Below are 19,402 nucleotides of genomic sequence, written 5' to 3'. Positions count from 1 at the left end.
GAAGAAGAGCTGCTCTGGACTTCATGGAAGAAAGAGGTCTGATGAACAGTCCTTGCTATGGGCCCAACATGAGCATTAACTGTTTAGTTGTATTTTTTTATTCAGGAAGTGCTTCCTGTTGGGACAGTTGAAAGAGACAAACTCTACCAACGCTAGCTGATGAAGATATTGCACGGAGAATCCCTCAAACAGACACACTGATGCTGAATAGTGTCCATAAGTGCTTCTCTCTCTCTTGAGAGCTTTTGATCCAAAAGGTGTTTTTCAGGATTTGGTCTGCAAAATGACCTTAACACAGGCACTGACTTGATATTTGGAATACAGTAAGTGCTAATTGTTGGGGTAGTCTTGCTGACCTTTCAAACACTCAGAATGAAGAGTTGATTCATTTTATGCCATTTAATGTTTTATTTGTAAGTCGTTGGTTCGAAGACGGCCCTAGTATCCATCGTGTTTGAACCTGGTGCCATCATGTTCTGTCTTCAATCACTCTCAGATCACCTCAAAGGAACCACTGTTGATTCTTTTATTCACAAGTGCTTCTCTTTGGGGTGGTCTTGGTTGTGACAATGTCCACAATGCAAAGTAAAATTGAAACTAAAGCATAGTTTATATTCAACAGATTGCAGTCCAGGATTCATACGACGCTTTATATATCTGGTCAGAGTAATTACCCCGACACAAACACTGACTTTGTTGCTCGCTGCAGTAAGTGCTTCTTGTTGGGGTAGTTATATGTCCTCTGGACATTTGTCTTCTTCAGCCATATATGTCTTTGGAAATTTCAGTATGAGATATACTTCAACTTTATGCACATTCTTTGAAGGAATTTTTGGAAAGTGCTTGAAAGTTGGGGTGTCTTTCTGTCCTGACTTGAGAAAACCTGCACATTTTCCTCACAATGGAAAGAAATCCTTTCTGGATCCATTATGGATTCAGACTCTTATTGATCTGAAAGAAGGATTGAATCCAAGTTTTATCTTGACTTGAATTATATTTCAACAGTGCCCAGTGTAAAGCTAACACAGAACTGTGTCCTTGTCTGTTACAAATCTTCATGAAGTAAACACATTGAAAGCTGATTGACCAATCATCAACGCCTAATGTTTTGCATTCTTGATGACAGCATTGTTCCTTGATGGACCTTCTGATGGGCAATACCCCCATCGTAGAAACTTGTGGAAGAAATAGGTGGAGTTTGTGGAAGCATTCAGGATAAAAGTTGGACAAACCTCATCAGAAAACTGCATGTGAGAAACAACATGGAAGAAGAGCTGCTCTGGACTTCATGGAAGAAAGAGGTCTGATGAACAGTCCTTGCTATGGGCCCAACATGAGCATTAACTGTTTAGTTGTTTTTTTTTATTCAGGATGTGCTTCCTGTTGGGACGGTTGAAAGAGACAAACTCTACCAACGCTAGCTGATGAAGATATTGCACGGAGAATCCCTCAAACAGACACACTGATGCTGAATAGTGTCCATAAGTGCTTCTCTCTCTCTTGAGAGCTTTTGATCCAAAAGGTGTTTTTCAGGATTTGGTCTGCAAAATGACCTTAACACAGGCACTGACTTGATATTTGGAATACAGTAAGTGCTAATTGTTGGGGTAGTCTTGCTGACATTTCAAACACTCAGAATGAAGAGTTGATTCATTTTATGCCATTTAATGTTTTATTTGTAAGTCGTTGGTTCGAAGACGGCCCTAGTATCCATCGTGTTTGAACCTGGTGCCATCATGTTCTGTCTTCAATCACTCTCAGATCACCTCAAAGGAACCACTGTTGATTCTTTTATTCACAAGTGCTTCTCTTTGGGGTTGTCTTGGTTGTGACAATGTCCACAATGCAAAGTAAAATTGAAACTAAAGCATAGTTTATATTCAACAGATTGCAGTCCAGGATTCACACGACGCTTTATATATCTGGTCAGAGTAATTACCCCGACACAAACACTGACTTTGTTGCTCGCTGCAGTAAGTGCTTCTTGTTGGGGTAGTTATATGTCCTCTGGACATTTGTCTTCTTCAGCCATATATGTCTTTGGAAATTTCAGTATGAGATATACTTCAACTTTATGCACATTCTTTGAAGGAATTTTTGGAAAGTGCTTGAAAGTTGGGGTGTCTTTCTGTCCTGACTTGAGAAAACCTGCACATTTTCCTCACAATGGAAAGAAATCCTTTCTGGATCCATTATGGATTCAGACTCTTATTGATCTGAAAGAAGGATTGAATCCAAGTTTTATCTTGACTTGAATTATATTTCAACAGTGCCCAGTGTAAAGCTAACACAGAACTGTGTCCTTGTCTGTTACAAATCTTCATGAAGTAAACACATTGAAAGCTGATTGACCAATCATCAACACCTAATGTTTTGCATTCTTGATGACAGCATTGTTCCTTGATGGACCTTCTGATGGGCAATACCCCCATCGTAGAAACTTGTGGAAGAAATAGGTGGAGTTTGTGGAAGCATTCAGGATAAAAGTTGGACAAACCTCATCAGAAAACTGCATGTGAGAAACAACATGGAAGAAGAGCTGCTCTGGACTTCATGGAAGAAAGAGGTCTGATGAACAGTCCTTGCTATGGGCCCAACATGAGCATTAACTGTTTAGTTGTATTTTTTTATTCAGGAAGTGCTTCCTGTTGGGACGGTTGAAAGAGACAAACTCTACCAACGCTAGCTGATGAAGATATTGCACGGAGAATCCCTCAAACAGACACACTGATGCTGAATAGTGTCCATAAGTGCTTCTCTCTCTCTTGAGAGCTTTTGATCCAAAAGGTGTTTTTCAGGATTTGGTCTGCAAAATGACCTTAACACAGGCACTGACTTGATATTTGGAATACAGTAAGTGCTAATTGTTGGGGTAGTCTTGCTGACATTTCAAACACTCAGAATGAAGAGTTGATTCATTTTATGCCATTTAATGTTTTATTTGTAAGGCGTTGGTTCGAAGACGGCCCTAGTATCCATCGTGTTTGAACCTGGTGCCATCATGATCTGTCTTCAATCACTCTAAGATCACCTCAAAGGAACCACTGTTGATTCTTTTATTCACAAGTGCTTCTCTTTGGGGTTGTCTTGGTTGTGACAATGTCCACAATGCAAAGTAAAATTGAAACTAAAGCATAGTTTATATTCAACAGATTGCAGTCCAGGATTCACACGACGCTTTATATATCTGGTCAGAGTAATTACCCCGACACAAACACTGACTTTGTTGCTCGCTGCAGTAAGTGCTTCTTGTTGGGGTAGTTATATTCTCTGGACATTTGTCTTCTTCAGCCATATATGTCTTTAGAAATTTCAGTATGAGATATACTTCAACTTTATGCACATTCTTTGAAGGAATTTTTGGAAAGTGCTTGAAAGTTGGGGTGTCTTTCTGTCCTGACTTGAGAAAACCTGCACATTTTCCTCACAATGGAAAGAAATCCTTTCTGGATCCATTATGGATTCAGACTCTTATTGATCTGAAAGAAGGATTGAATCCAAGTTTTATCTTGACTTGAATTATATTTCAACAGTGCCCAGTGTAAAGCTAACACAGAACTGTGTCCTTGTCTGTTACAAATCTTCATGAAGTAAACACATTGAAAGCTGATTGACCAATCATCAACACCTAATGTTTTGCATTCTTGATGACAGCATTGTTCCTTGATGGACAGTCTGATGGGCAATACCCCCATCGTAGAAACTTGTGGAAGAAATAGGTGGAGTTTGTGGAAGCATTCAGGATAAAAGTTGGACAAACCTCATCAGAAAACTGCATGTGAGAAACAACATGGAAGAAGAGCTGCTCTGGACTTCATGGAAGAAAGAGGTCTGATGAACAGTCCTTGCTATGGGCCCAACATGAGCATTAACTGTTTAGTTGTTTTTTTTTTATTCAGGAAGTGCTTCCTGTTGGGACGGTTGAAAGAGACAAACTCTACCAACGCTAGCTGATGAAGATATTGCACGGAGAATCCCTCAAACAGACACACTGATGCTGAATAGTGTCCATAAGTGCTTCTCTCTCTCTTGAGAGCTTTTGATCCAAAAGGTGTTTTTCAGGATTTGGTCTGCAAAATGACCTTAACACAGGCACTGACTTGATATTTGGAATACAGTAAGTGCTAATTGTTGGGGTAGTCTTGCTGACCTTTCAAACACTCAGAATGAAGAGTTGATTCATTTTATGCCATTTAATGTTTTATTTGTAAGTCGTTGGTTCGAAGACGGCCCTAGTATCCATCGTGTTTGAACCTGGTGCCATCATGTTCTGTCTTCAATCACTCTCAGATCACCTCAAAGGAACCACTGTTGATTCTTTTATTCACAAGTGCTTCTCTTTGGGGTTGTCTTGGTTGTGACAATGTCCACAATGCAAAGTAAAATTGAAACTAAAGCATAGTTTATATTCAACAGATTGCAGTCCAGGATTCACACGACGCTTTATATATCTGGTCAGAGTAATTACCCCGACACAAACACTGACTTTGTTGCTCGCTGCAGTAAGTGCTTCTTGTTGGGGTAGTTATATGTCCTCTGGACATTTGTCTTCTTCAGCCATATATGTCTTTGGAAATTTCAGTATGAGATATACTTCAACTTTATGCACATTCTTTGAAGGAATTTTTGGAAAGTGCTTGAAAGTTGGGGTGTCTTTCTGTCCTGACTTGAGAAAACCTGCACATTTTCCTCACAATGGAAAGAAATCCTTTCTGGATCCATTATGGATTCAGACTCTTATTGATCTGAAAGAAGGATTGAATCCAAGTTTTATCTTGACTTGAATTATATTTCAACAGTGCCCAGTGTAAAGCTAACACAGAACTGTGTCCTTGTCTGTTACAAATCTTCATGAAGTAAACACATTGAAAGCTGATTGACCAATTATCAACACCTAATGTTTTGCATTCTTGATGACAGCATTGTTCCTTGATGGACCTTCTGATGGGCAATACCCCCATCGTAGAAACTTGTGGAAGAAATAGGTGGAGTTTGTGGAAGCATTCAGGATAAAAGTTGGACAAACCTCATCAGAAAACTGCATGTGAGAAACAACATGGAAGAAGAGCTGCTCTGGACTTCATGGAAGAAAGAGGTCTGATGAACAGTCCTTGCTATGGGCCCAACATGAGCATTAACTGTTTAGTTGTATTTTTTTATTCAGGATGTGCATCCTGTTGGGACGGTTGAAAGAGACAAACTCTACCAACGCTAGCTGATGAAGATATTGCACGGAGAATCCCTCAAACAGACACACTGATGCTGAATAGTGTCCATAAGTGCTTCTCTCTCTCTTGAGAGCTTTTGATCCAAAAGGTGTTTTTCAGGATTTGGTCTGCAAAATGACCTTAACACAGGCACTGACTTGATATTTGGAATACAGTAAGTGCTAATTGTTGGGGTAGTCTTGCTGACATTTCAAACACTCAGAATGAAGAGTTGATTCATTTTATGCCATTTAATGTTTTATTTGTAAGGCGTTGGTTCGAAGACGGCCCTAGTATCCATCGTGTTTGAACCTGGTGCCATCATGATCTGTCTTCAATCACTCTCAGATCACCTCAAAGGAACCACTGTTGATTCTTTTATTCACAAGTGCTTCTCTTTGGGGTTGTCTTGGTTGTGACAATGTCCACAATGCAAAGTAAAATTGAAACTAAAGCATAGTTTATATTCAACAGATTGCAGTCCAGGATTCACACGACGCTTTATATATCTGGTCAGAGTAATTACCCCGACACAAACACTGACTTTGTTGCTCGCTGCAGTAAGTGCTTCTTGTTGGGGTAGTTATATGTCCTCTGGACATTTGTCTTCTTTAGCCATATATGTCTTTAGAAATTTCAGTATGAGATATACTTCAACTTTATGCACATTCTTTGAAGGAATTTTTGGAAAGTGCTTGAAAGTTGGGGTGTCTTTCTGTCCTGACTTGAGAAAACCTGCACATTTTCCTCACAATGGAAAGAAATCCTTTCTGGATCCATTATGGATTCAGACTCTTATTGATCTGAAAGAAGGATTGAATCCAAGTTTTATCTTGACTTGAATTATATTTCAACAGTGCCCAGTGTAAAGCTAACACAGAACTGTGTCCTTGTCTGTTACAAATCTTCATGAAGTAAACACATTGAAAGCTGATTGACCAATCATCAACACCTAATGTTTTGCATTCTTGATGACAGCATTGTTCCTTGATGGACCTTCTGATGGGCAATACCCCCATCGTAGAAACTTGTGGAAGAAATAGGTGGAGTTTGTGGAAGCATTCAGGATAAAAGTTGGACAAACCTCATCAGAAAACTGCATGTGAGAAACAACATGGAAGAAGAGCTGCTCTGGACTTCATGGAAGAAAGAGGTCTGATGAACAGTCCTTGCTATGGGCCCAACATGAGCATTAACTGTTTAGTTGTATTTTTTTAATCAGGAAGTGCTTCCTGTTTGGACGATTGAAAGAGACAAACTCTACCAACGCTAGCTGATGAAGATATTGCACGGAGAATCCCTCAAACAGACACACTGATGCTGAATAGTGTCCATAAGTGCTTCTCTCTCTCTTGAGAGCTTTTGATCCAAAAGGTGTTTTTCAGGATTTGGTCTGCAAAATGACCTTAACACAGGCACTGACTTGATATTTGGAATACAGTAAGTGCTAATTGTTGGGGTAGTCTTGCTGACATTTCAAACACTCAGAATGAAGAGTTGATTCATTTTATGCCATTTAATGTTTTATTTGTAAGGCGTTGGTTCGAAGACGGCCCTAGTATCCATCGTGTTTGAACCTGGTGCCATCATGTTCTGTCTTCAATCACTCTCAGATCACCTCAAAGGAACCACTGTTGATTCTTTTATTCACAAGTGCTTCTCTTTGGGGTTGTCTTGGTTGTGACAATGTCCACAATGCAAAGTAAAATTGAAACTAAAGCATAGTTTATATTCAACAGATTGCAGTCCAGGATTCACACGACGCTTTATATATCTGGTCAGAGTAATTACCCCGACACAAACACTTACTTTGTTGCTCGCTGCAGTAAGTGCTTCTTGTTGGGGTAGTTATATGTCCTCTGGACATTTGTCTTCTTCAGCCATATATGTCTTTGGAAATTTCAGTATGATATATACTTCAACTTTATGCACATTCTTTGAAGGAAATTTTGGAAAGTGCTTGAACGTTGGGGTGTCTTTCTGTCCTGACTTGAGAAAAACTGCACATTTTCCTCACAATGGAAAGAAATCCTTTCTGGATCCATTATGGATTCAGACTCTTATTGATCTGAAAGAAGGATTGAATCCAAGTTTTATCTTGACTTGAATTATATTTCAACAGTGCCCAGTGTAAAGCTAACACAGAACTGTGTCCTTGTCTTTTACAAATCTTCATGAAGTAAACACATTGAAAGCTGATTGACCAATTATCAACACCTAATGTTTTGCATTCTTGATGACAGCATTGTTCCTTGATGGACCTTCTGATGGGCAATACCCCCATCGTAGAAACTTGTGGAAGAAATAGGTGGAGTTTGTGGAAGCATTCAGGATAAAAGTTGGACAAACCTCATCAGAAAACTGCATGTGAGAAACAACATGGAAGAAGAGCTGCTCTGGACTTCATGGAAGAAAGAGGTCTGATGAACAGTCCTTGCTATGGGCCCAACATGAGCATTAACTGTTTAGTTGTTTTTTTTTTATTCAGGATGTGCTTCCTGTTGGGACGGTTGAAAGAGACAAACTCTACCAACGCTAGCTGATGAAGATATTGCACGGAGAATCCCTCAAACAGACACACTGATGCTGAATAGTGTCCATAAGTGCTTCTCTCTCTCTTGAGAGCTTTTGATCCAAAAGGTGTTTTTCAGGATTTGGTCTGCAAAATGACCTTAACACAGGCACTGACTTGATATTTGGAATACAGTAAGTGCTAATTGTTGGGGTAGTCTTGCTGACCTTTCAAACACTCAGAATGAAGAGTTGATTCATTTTATGCCATTTAATGTTTTATTTGTAAGTCGTTGGTTCGAAGACGGCCCTAGTATCCATCGTGTTTGAACCTGGTGCCATCATGTTCTGTCTTCAATCACTCTCAGATCACCTCAAAGGAACCACTGTTGATTCTTTCATTCACAAGTGCTTCTCTTTGGGGTTGTCTTGGTTGTGACAATGTCCACAATGCAAAGTAAAATTGAAACTAAAGCATAGTTTATATTCAACAGATTGCAGTCCAGGATTCACACGACGCTTTATATATCTGGTCAGAGTAATTACCCCGACACAAACACTGACTTTGTTGCTCGCTGCAGTAAGTGCTTCTTGTTGGGGTAGTTATATGTCCTCTGGACATTTGTCTTCTTCAGCCATATATGTCTTTAGAAATTTCAGTATGAGATATACTTCAACTTTATGCACATTCTTTGAAGGAATTTTTGGAAAGTGCTTGAAAGTTGGGGTGTCTTTCTGTCCTGACTTGAGAAAACCTGCACATTTTCCTCACAATGGAAAGAAATCCTTTCTGGATCCATTATGGATTCAGACTCTTATTGATCTGAAAGAAGGATTGAATCCAAGTTTTATCTTGACTTGAATTATATTTCAACAGTGCCCAGTGTAAAGCTAACACAGAACTGTGTCCTTGTCTGTTACAAATCTTCATGAAGTAAACACATTGAAAGCTGATTGACCAATCATCAACACCTAATGTTTTGCATTCTTGATGACAGCATTGTTCCTTGATGGACCTTCTGATGGGCAATACCCCCATCGTAGAAACTTGTGGAAGAAATAGGTGGAGTTTGTGGAAGCATTCAGGATAAAAGTTGGACAAACCTCATCAGAAAACTGCATGTGAGAAACAACATGGAAGAAGAGCTGCTCTGGACTTCATGGAAGAAAGAGGTCTGATGAACAGTCCTTGCTATGGGCCCAACATGAGCATTAACTGTTTAGTTGTATTTTTTTATTCAGGAAGTGCTTCCTGTTGGGACGGTTGAAAGAGACAAACTCTACCAACGCTAGCTGATGAAGATATTGCACGGAGAATCCCTCAAACAGACACACTGATGCTGAATAGTGTCCATAAGTGCTTCTCTCTCTCTTGAGAGCTTTTGATCCAAATGGTGTTTTTCAGGATTTGGTCTGCAAAATGACCTTAACACAGGCACTGACTTGATATTTGGAATACAGTAAGTGCTAATTGTTGGGGTAGTCTTGCTGACATTTCAAACACTCAGAATGAAGAGTTGATTCATTTTATGCCATTTAATGTTTTATTTGTAAGGCGTTGGTTCGAAGACGGCCCTAGTATCCATCGTGTTTGAACCTGGTGCCATCATGTTCTGTCTTCAATCACTCTCAGATCACCTCAAAGGAACCACTGTTGATTCTTTTATTCACAAGTGCTTCTCTTTGGGGTTGTCTTGGTTGTGACAATGTCCACAATGCAAAGTAAAATTGAAACTAAAGCATAGTTTATATTCAACAGATTGCAGTCCAGGATTCACACGACGCTTTATATATCTGGTCAGAGTAATTACCCCGACACAAACACTGACTTTGTTGCTCGCTGCAGTAAGTGCTTCTTGTTGGGGTAGTTATGTGTCCTCTGGACATTTGTCTTCTTTAGCCATATATGTCTTTGGAAATTTCAGTATGAGATATACTTCAACTTTATGCACATTCTTTGAAGGAATTTTTGGAAAGTGCTTGAAAGTTGGGGTGTCTTTCTGTCCTGACTTGAGAAAACCTGCACATTTTCCTCACAATGGAACGAAATCCTTTCTGGATCCATTATGGATTCAGACTCTTATTGATCTGAAAGAAGGATTGAATCCAAGTTTTATCTTGACTTGAATTATATTTCAACAGTGCCCAGTGTAAAGCTAACACAGAACTGTGTCCTTGTCTGTTAAAAATCTTCATGAAGTAAACACATTGAAAGCTGATTGACCAATCATCAACACCTAATGTTTTGCATTCTTGATGACAGCATTGTTCCTTGATGGACCTTCTGATGGGCAATACCCCCATCGTAGAAACTTGTGGAAGAAATAGGTGGAGTTTGTGGAAGCATTCAGGATAAAAGTTGGACAAACCTCATCAGAAAACTGCATGTGAGAAACAACATGGAAGAAGAGCTGCTCTGGACTTCATGGAAGAAAGAGGTCTGATGAACAGTCCTTGCTATGGGCCCAACATGAGCATTAACTGTTTAGTTGTTTTTTTTATTCAGGAAGTGCTTCCTGTTGGGACGGTTGAAAGAGACAAACTCTACCAACGCTAGCTGATGAAGATATTGCACGGAGAATCCCTCAAACAGACACACTGATGCTGAATAGTGTCCATAAGTGCTTCTCTCTCTCTTGAGAGCTTTTGATCCAAATGGTGTTTTTCAGGATTTGGTCTGCAAAATGACCTTAACACAGGCACTGACTTGATATTTGGAATACAGTAAGTGCTAATTGTTGGGGTAGTCTTGCTGACATTTCAAACACTCAGAATGAAGAGTTGATTCATTTTATGCCATTTAATGTTTTATTTGTAAGTCGTTGGTTCGAAGACGGCCCTAGTATCCATCGTGTTTGAACCTGGTGCCATCATGTTCTGTCTTCAATCACTCTCAGATCACCTCAAAGGAACCACTGTTGATTCTTTCATTCACAAGTGCTTCTCTTTGGGGTTGTCTTGGTTGTGACAATGTCCACAATGCAAAGTAAAATTGAAACTAAAGCATAGTTTATATTCAACAGATTGCAGTCCAGGATTCATACGACGCTTTATATATCTGGTCAGAGTAATTACCCCGACACAAACACTGACTTTGTTGCTCGCTGCAGTAAGTGCTTCTTGTTGGGGTAGTTATATGTCCTCTGGACATTTGTCTTCTTCAGCCATATATGTCTTTAGAAATTTCAGTATGAGATATACTTCAACTTTATGCACATTCTTTGAAGGAATTTTTGGAAAGTGCTTGAAAGTTGGGGTGTCTTTCTGTCCTGACTTGAGAAAACCTGCACATTTTCCTCACAATGGAAAGAAATCCTTTCTGGATCCATTATGGATTCAGACTCTTATTGATCTGAAAGAAGGATTGAATCCAAGTTTTATCTTGACTTGAATTATATTTCAACAGTGCCCAGTGTAAAGCTAACACAGAACTGTGTCCTTGTCTGTTACAAATCTTCATGAAGTAAACACATTGAAAGCTGATTGACCAATTATCAACACCTAATGTTTTGCATTCTTGATGACAGCATTGTTCCTTGATGGACCTTCTGATGGGCAATACCCCCATCGTAGAAACTTGTGGAAGAAATAGGTGGAGTTTGTGGAAGCATTCAGGATAAAAGTTGGACAAACCTCATCAGAAAACTGCATGTGAGAAACAACATGGAAGAAGAGCTGCTCTGGACTTCATGGAAGAAAGAGGTCTGATGAACAGTCCTTGCTATGGGCCCAACATGAGCATTAACTGTTTAGTTGTATTTTTTTATTCAGGAAGTGCTTCCTGTTGGGACGGTTGAAAGAGACAAACTCTACCAACGCTAGCTGATGAAGATATTGCACGGAGAATCCCTCAAACAGACACACTGATGCTGAATAGTGTCCATAAGTGCTTCTCTCTCTCTTGAGAGCTTTTGATCCAAAAGGTGTTTTTCAGGATTTGGTCTGCAAAATGACCTTAACACAGGCACTGACTTGATATTTGGAATACAGTAAGTGCTAATTGTTGGGGTAGTCTTGCTGACATTTCAAACACTCAGAATGAAGAGTTGATTCATTTTATGCCATTTAATGTTTTATTTGTAAGTCGTTGGTTCGAAGACGGCCCTAGTATCCATCGTGTTTGAACCTGGTGCCATCATGTTCTGTCTTCAATCACTCTCAGATCACCTCAAAGGAACCACTGTTGATTCTTTCATTCACAAGTGCTTCTCTTTGGGGTTGTCTTGGTTGTGACAATGTCCACAATGCAAAGTAAAATTGGAACTAAAGCATAGTTTATATTCAACAGATTGCAGTCCAGGATTCACACGACGCTTTATATATCTGGTCAGAGTAATTACCCCGACACAAACACTGACTTTGTTGCTCGCTGCAGTAAGTGCTTCTTGTTGGGGTAGTTATATGTCCTCTGGACATTTGTCTTCTTCAGCCATATATGTCTTTAGAAATTTCAGTATGAGATATACTTCAACTTTATGCACATTCTTTGAAGGAATTTTTGGAAAGTGCTTGAAAGTTGGGGTGTCTTTCTGTCCTGACTTGAGAAAACCTGCACATTTTCCTCACAATGGAAAGAAATCCTTTCTGGATCCATTATGGATTCAGACTCTTATTGATCTGAAAGAAGGATTGAATCCAAGTTTTATCTTGACTTGAATTATATTTCAACAGTGCCCAGTGTAAAGCTAACACAGAACTGTGTCCTTGTCTGTTACAAATCTTCATGAAGTAAACACATTGAAAGCTGATTGACCAATCATCAACACCTAATGTTTTGCATTCTTGATGACAGCATTGTTCCTTGATGGACCTTCTGATGGGCAATACCCCCATCGTAGAAACTTGTGGAAGAAATAGGTGGAGTTTGTGGAAGCATTCAGGATAAAAGTTGGACAAACCTCATCAGAAAACTGCATGTGAGAAACAACATGGAAGAAGAGCTGCTCTGGACTTCATGGAAGAAAGAGGTCTGATGAACAGTCCTTGCTATGGGCCCAACATGAGCATTAACTGTTTAGTTGTATTTTTTTATTCAGGAAGTGCTTCCTGTTGGGACAGTTGAAAGAGACAAACTCTACCAACGCTAGCTGATGAAGAAATTGCACGGAGAATCCCTCAAACAGACACACTGATGCTGAATAGTGTCCATAAGTGCTTCTCTCTCTCTTGAGAGCTTTTGATCCAAAAGGTGTTTTTCAGGATTTGGTCTGCAAAATGACCTTAACACAGGCACTGACTTGATATTTGGAATACAGTAAGTGCTAATTGTTGGGGTAGTCTTGCTGACCTTTCAAACACTCAGAATGAAGAGTTGATTCATTTTATGCCATTTAATGTTTTATTTGTAAGTCGTTGGTTCGAAGACGGCCCTAGTATCCATCGTGTTTGAACCTGGTGCCATCATGTTCTGTCTTCAATCACTCTCAGATCACCTCAAAGGAACCACTGTTGATTCTTTTATTCACAAGTGCTTCTCTTTGGGGTTGTCTTGGTTGTGACAATGTCCACAATGCAAAGTAAAATTGAAACTAAAGCATAGTTTATATTCAACAGATTGCAGTCCAGGACTCATACGACGCTTTATATATCTGGTCAGAGTAATTACCCCGACACAAACACTGACTTTGTTGCTCGCTGCAGTAAGTGCTTCTTGTTGGGGTAGTTATATGTCCTCTGGACATTTGTCTTCTTCAGCCATATATGTCAGCCATATATGTCTTTGGAAATTTCAGTATGAGATATACTTCAACTTTATGCACATTCTTTGAAGGAAATTTTGGAAAGTGCTTGAACGTTGGGGTGTCTTTCTGTCCTGACTTGAGAAAAACTGCACATTTTCCTCACAATGGAAAGAAATCCTTTCTGGATCCATTATGGATTCAGACTCTTATTGATCTGAAAGAAGGATTGAATCCAAGTTTTATCTTGACTTGAATTATATTTCAACAGTGCCCAGTGTAAAGCTAACACAGAACTGTGTCCTTGTCTTTTACAAATCTTCATGAAGTAAACACATTGAAAGCTGATTGACCAATTATCAACACCTAATGTTTTGCATTCTTGATGACAGCATTGTTCCTTGATGGACCTTCTGATGGGCAATACCCCCATCGTAGAAACTTGTGGAAGAAATAGGTGGAGTTTGTGGAAGCATTCAGGATAAAAGTTGGACAAACCTCATCAGAAAACTGCATGTGAGAAACAACATGGAAGAAGAGCTGCTCTGGACTTCATGGAAGAAAGAGGTCTGATGAACAGTCCTTGCTATGGGCCCAACATGAGCATTAACTGTTTAGTTGTTTTTTTTTTATTCAGGATGTGCTTCCTGTTGGGACGGTTGAAAGAGACAAACTCTACCAACGCTAGCTGATGAAGATATTGCACGGAGAATCCCTCAAACAGACACACTGATGCTGAATAGTGTCCATAAGTGCTTCTCTCTCTCTTGAGAGCTTTTGATCCAAAAGGTGTTTTTCAGGATTTGGTCTGCAAAATGACCTTAACACAGGCACTGACTTGATATTTGGAATACAGTAAGTGCTAATTGTTGGGGTAGTCTTGCTGACCTTTCAAACACTCAGAATGAAGAGTTGATTCATTTTATGCCATTTAATGTTTTATTTGTAAGTCGTTGGTTCGAAGACGGCCCTAGTATCCATCGTGTTTGAACCTGGTGCCATCATGTTCTGTCTTCAATCACTCTCAGATCACCTCAAAGGAACCACTGTTGATTCTTTCATTCACAAGTGCTTCTCTTTGGGGTTGTCTTGGTTGTGACAATGTCCACAATGCAAAGTAAAATTGAAACTAAAGCATAGTTTATATTCAACAGATTGCAGTCCAGGATTCACACGACGCTTTATATATCTGGTCAGAGTAATTACCCCGACACAAACACTGACTTTGTTGCTCGCTGCAGTAAGTGCTTCTTGTTGGGGTAGTTATATGTCCTCTGGACATTTGTCTTCTTCAGCCATATATGTCTTTAGAAATTTCAGTATGAGATATACTTCAACTTTATGCACATTCTTTGAAGGAATTTTTGGAAAGTGCTTGAAAGTTGGGGTGTCTTTCTGTCCTGACTTGAGAAAACCTGCACATTTTCCTCACAATGGAACGAAATCCTTTCTGGATCCATTATGGATTCAGACTCTTATTGATCTGAAAGAAGGATTGAATCCAAGTTTTATCTTGACTTGAATTATATTTCAACAGTGCCCAGTGTAAAGCTAACACAGAACTGTGTCCTTGTCTGTTACAAATCTTCATGAAGTAAACACATTGAAAGCTGATTGACCAATCATCAACACCTAATGTTTTGCATTCTTGATGACAGCATTGTTCCTTGATGGACCTTCTGATGGGCAATACCCCCATCGTAGAAACTTGTGGAAGAAATAGGTGGAGTTTGTGGAAGCATTCAGGATAAAAGTTGGACAAACCTCATCAGAAAACTGCATGTGAGAAACAACATGGAAGAAGAGCTGCTCTGGACTTCATGGAAGAAAGAGGTCTGATGAACAGTCCTTGCTATGGGCCCAACATGAGCATTAACTGTTTAGTTGTATTTTTTTATTCAGGAAGTGCTTCCTGTTGGGACGGTTGAAAGAGACAAACTCTACCAACGCTAGCTGATGAAGATATTGCACGGAGAATCCCTCAAACAGACACACTGATGCTGAATAGTGTCCATAAGTGCTTCTCTCTCTCTTGAGAGCTTTTGATCCAAAAGGTGTTTTTCAGGATTTGGTCTGCAAAATGACCTTAACACAGGCACTGACTTGATATTTGGAATACAGTAAGTGCTAATTGTTGGGGTAGTCTTGCTGACATTTCAAACACTCAGAATGAAGAGTTGATTCATTTTATGCCATTTAATGTTTTATTTGTAAGGCGTTGGTTCGAAGACGGCCCTAGTATCCATCGTGTTTGAACCTGGTGCCATCATGTTCTGTCTTCAATCACTCTCAGATCACCTCAAAGGAACCACTGTTGATTCTTTTATTCACAAGTGCTTCTCTTTGGGGTTGTCTTGGTTGTGACAATGTCCACAATGCAAAGTAAAATTGAAACTAAAGCATAGTTTATATTCAACAGATTGCAGTCCAGGATTCACACGACGCTTTATATATCTGGTCAGAGTAATTACCCCGACACAAACACTGACTTTGTTGCTCGCTGCAGTAAGTGCTTCTTGTTGGGGTAGTTATGTGTCCTCTGGACATTTGTCTTCTTTAGCCATATATGTCTTTGGAAATTTCAGTATGAGATATACTTCAACTTTATGCACATTCTTTGAAGGAATTTTTGGAAAGTGCTTGAAAGTTGGGGTGTCTTTCTGTCCTGACTTGAGAAAACCTGCACATTTTCCTCACAATGGAACGAAATCCTTTCTGGATCCATTATGGATTCAGACTCTTATTGATCTGAAAGAAGGATTGAATCCAAGTTTTATCTTGACTTGAATTATATTTCAACAGTGCCCAGTGTAAAGCTAACACAGAACTGTGTCCTTGTCTGTTACAAATCTTCATGAAGTAAACACATTGAAAGCTGATTGACCAATCATCAACACCTAATGTTTTGCATTCTTGATGACAGCATTGTTCCTTGATGGACCTTCTGATGGGCAATACCCCCATCGTAGAAACTTGTGGAAGAAATAGGTGGAGTTTGTGGAAGCATTCAGGATAAAAGTTGGACAAACCTCATCAGAAAACTGCATGTGAGAAACAACATGGAAGAAGAGCTGCTCTGGACTTCATGGAAGAAAGAGGTCTGATGAACAGTCCTTGCTATGGGCCCAACATGAGCATTAACTGTTTAGTTGTTTTTTTTATTCAGGAAGTGCTTCCTGTTGGGACGGTTGAAAGAGACAAACTCTACCAACGCTAGCTGATGAAGATATTGCACGGAGAATCCCTCAAACAGACACACTGATGCTGAATAGTGTCCATAAGTGCTTCTCTCTCTCTTGAGAGCTTTTGATCCAAATGGTGTTTTTCAGGATTTGGTCTGCAAAATGACCTTAACACAGGCACTGACTTGATATTTGGAATACAGTAAGTGCTAATTGTTGGGGTAGTCTTGCTGACCTTTCAAACACTCAGAATGAAGAGTTGATTCATTTTATGCCATTTAATGTTTTATTTGTAAGTCGTTGGTTCGAAGACGGCCCTAGTATCCATCGTGTTTGAACCTGGTGCCATCATGTTCTGTCTTCAATCACTCTCAGATCACCTCAAAGGAACCACTGTTGATTCTTTCATTCACAAGTGCTTCTCTTTGGGGTTGTCTTGGTTGTGACAATGTCCACAATGCAAAGTAAAATTGAAACTAAAGCATAGTTTATATTCAACAGATTGCAGTCCAGGATTCATACGACGCTTTATATATCTGGTCAGAGTAATTACCCCGACACAAACACTGACTTTGTTGCTCGCTGCAGTAAGTGCTTCTTGTTGGGGTAGTTATATGTCCTCTGGACATTTGTCTTCTTCAGCCATATATGTCTTTAGAAATTTCAGTATGAGATATACTTCAACTTTATGCACATTCTTTGAAGGAATTTTTGGAAAGTGCTTGAAAGTTGGGGTGTCTTTCTGTCCTGACTTGAGAAAACCTGCACATTTTCCTCACAATGGAAAGAAATCCTTTCTGGATCCATTATGGATTCAGACTCTTATTGATCTGAAAGAAGGATTGAATCCAAGTTTTATCTTGACTTGAATTATATTTCAACAGTGCCCAGTGTAAAGCTAACACAGAACTGTGTCCTTGTCTGTTACAAATCTTCATGAAGTAAACACATTGAAAGCTGATTGACCAATTATCAACACCTAATGTTTTGCATTCTTGATGACAGCATTGTTCCTTGATGGACCTTCTGATGGGCAATACCCCCATCGTAGAAACTTGTGGAAGAAATAGGTGGAGTTTGTGGAAGCATTCAGGATAAAAGTTGGACAAACCTCATCAGAAAACTGCATGTGAGAAACAACATGGAAGAAGAGCTGCTCTGGACTTCATGGAAGAAAGAGGTCTGATGAACAGTCCTTGCTATGGGCCCAACATGAGCATTAACTGTTTAGTTGTTTTTTTTTATTCAGGATGTGCTTCCTGTTGGGACGGTTGAAAGAGACAAACTCTACCAACGCTAGCTGATGAAGATATTGCACGGAGAATCCCTCAAACAGACACACTGATGCTGAATAGTGTCCATAAGTGCTTCTCTCTCTCTTGAGAGCTTTTGATCCAAAAGGTGTTTTTCAGGATTTGGTCTGCAAAATGACCTTAACACAGGCACTGACTTGATATTTGGAATATAGTAAGTGCTAATTGTTGGGGTAGTCTTGCTGACCTTTCAAACACTCAGAATGAAGAGTTGATTCATTTTATGCCATTTAATGTTTTATTTGTAAGTCGTTGGTTCGAAGACGGCCCTAGTATCCATCGTGTTTGAACCTGGTGACATCATGTTCTGTCTTCAATCACTCTCAGATCACCTCAAAGGAACCACTGTTGATTCTTTCATTCACAAGTGCTTCTCTTTGGGGTTGTCTTGGTTGTGACAATGTCCACAATGCAAAGTAAAATTGAAACTAAAGCATAGTTTATATTCAACAGATTGCAGTCCAGGATTCACACGACGCTTTATATATCTGGTCAGAGTAATTACCCCGACACAAACACTGACTTTGTTGCTCGCTGCAGTAAGTGCTTCTTGTTGGGGTAGTTATATGTCCTCTGGACATTTGTCTTCTTCAGCCATATATGTCTTTGGAAATTTCAGTATGAGATATACTTCAACTTTATGCACATTCTTTGAAGGAATTTTTGGAAAGTGCTTGAAAGTTGGGGTGTCTTTCTGTCCTGACTTGAGAAAACCTGCACATTTTCCTCACAATGGAAAGAAATCCTTTCTGGATCCATTATGGATTCAGACTCTTATTGATCTGAAAGAAGGATTGAATCCAAGTTTTATCTTGACTTGAATTATATTTCAACAGTGCCCAGTGTAAAGCTAACACAGAACTGTGTCCTTGTCTGTTACAAATCTTCATGAAGTAAACACATTGAAAGCTGATTGACCAATCATCAACACCTAATGTTTTGCATTCTTGATGACAGCATTGTTCCTTGATGGACCTTCTGATGGGCAATACCCCCATCGTAGAAACTTGTGGAAGAAATAGGTGGAGTTTGTGGAAGCATTCAGGATAAAAGTTGGACAAACCTCATCAGAAAACTGCATGTGAGAAACAACATGGAAGAAGAGCTGCTCTGGACTTCATGGAAGAAAGAGGTCTGATGAACAGTCCTTGCTATGGGCCCAACATGAGCATTAACTGTTTAGTTGTATTTTTTTATTCAGGAAGTGCTTCCTGTTGGGACGGTTGAAAGAGACAAACTCTACCAACGCTAGCTGATGAAGATATTGCACGGAGAATCCCTCAAACAGACACACTGATGCTGAATAGTGTCCATAAGTGCTTCTCTCTCTCTTGAGAGCTTTTGATCCAAAAGGTGTTTTTCAGGATTTGGTCTGCAAAATGACCTTAACACAGGCACTGACTTGATATTTGGAATACAGTAAGTGCTAATTGTTGGGGTAGTCTTGCTGACCTTTCAAACACTCAGAATGAAGAGTTGATTCATTTTATGCCATTTAATGTTTTATTTGT

The sequence above is a fragment of the Telmatherina bonti genome (assembly GCF_933228915.1).
Source record: "Telmatherina bonti genome assembly, chromosome: 12".
Taxonomy (NCBI): Eukaryota; Metazoa; Chordata; class Actinopteri; order Atheriniformes; family Telmatherinidae; genus Telmatherina; species Telmatherina bonti.
The sequence above is the reverse complement of the archived record's forward strand: the minus strand, read 5'-3'. Positions refer to the sequence as shown.